Here is an 870-nt window from a genome sequence, read left to right as displayed (position 1 = left end):
CGCACGCGTCGTGGCAGTCGTGCTCGCGCTCGTGGCACGCGGCGGCGGCGTCGCGCTCGCACTGCGCGCTCCACGCGAGGCAGTCCTCGATGAGCTCCTTGCAGCGCCGCTCGTCCACCGCGTACATCAGCCCGACGTACACCGCCGCCGCCGCCGCCGCGTTCGTACCGTTGCCGCCGCCGCCGACGCTGTTGCTGTCGTTGCCGGGGACGACGACGACGAGGGTGTAGGGATCCTGTGTGGCGGTGTCGTCGGTGTAGAGGTGGGCGCGCCGCGCGGGGAGGTCGTGATGCCGCACCGCGCTGTCGTCGTCGAAGTCTTTCAGCGAGGGTCGCACGCCCCGTGTCACGACGACCTGCGTGCGCGGGGGGAGCGAGGGTAAGTAAGATAGTAGATAGTAAGATGTAATAAATAGGTTTATAATGTTGATTGTATATGTATATATTGTTACATCTAATACATATTTGTGAATGTATGACTGTTTGTTTGTCTGTTCTCAATGCAAATCAATATGGAGCACTCTATAAATGTCCAAGGACGTTCAGTAGGGGTAACTTTTGATGCTGAATGTCATGGGCACATTGGATTTGACCTCCGAGATCATCTGAGATCGCAGAAGGACAAAACGAGGCCAAAGATGGTGAAAATTGGTGGACCTGCAGCAGCATTCACATTCAGCTTCCACTGACTTGCTTTACTGTTACTAAAGGTACAGTAGTAGATAGATAGATAGATAGATAGAAAGATAGATAGATAGATAGATAGATAGATAGATAGATAGATAGAAAGATAGATAGATAGATAGCTAGATAGATAGATAGATACAGATAAATAGATGGATGGATGGATGGATGGATGGATGGATGGATG

Source organism: Priapulus caudatus, unplaced genomic scaffold (genome assembly GCF_000485595.1).
Source record: "Priapulus caudatus unplaced genomic scaffold, Priapulus_caudatus-5.0.1 Scaffold6174, whole genome shotgun sequence".
Classification (NCBI taxonomy): domain Eukaryota; kingdom Metazoa; phylum Priapulida; class Priapulimorpha; order Priapulimorphida; family Priapulidae; genus Priapulus; species Priapulus caudatus.
This window is presented reverse-complemented; position numbering follows the sequence as displayed.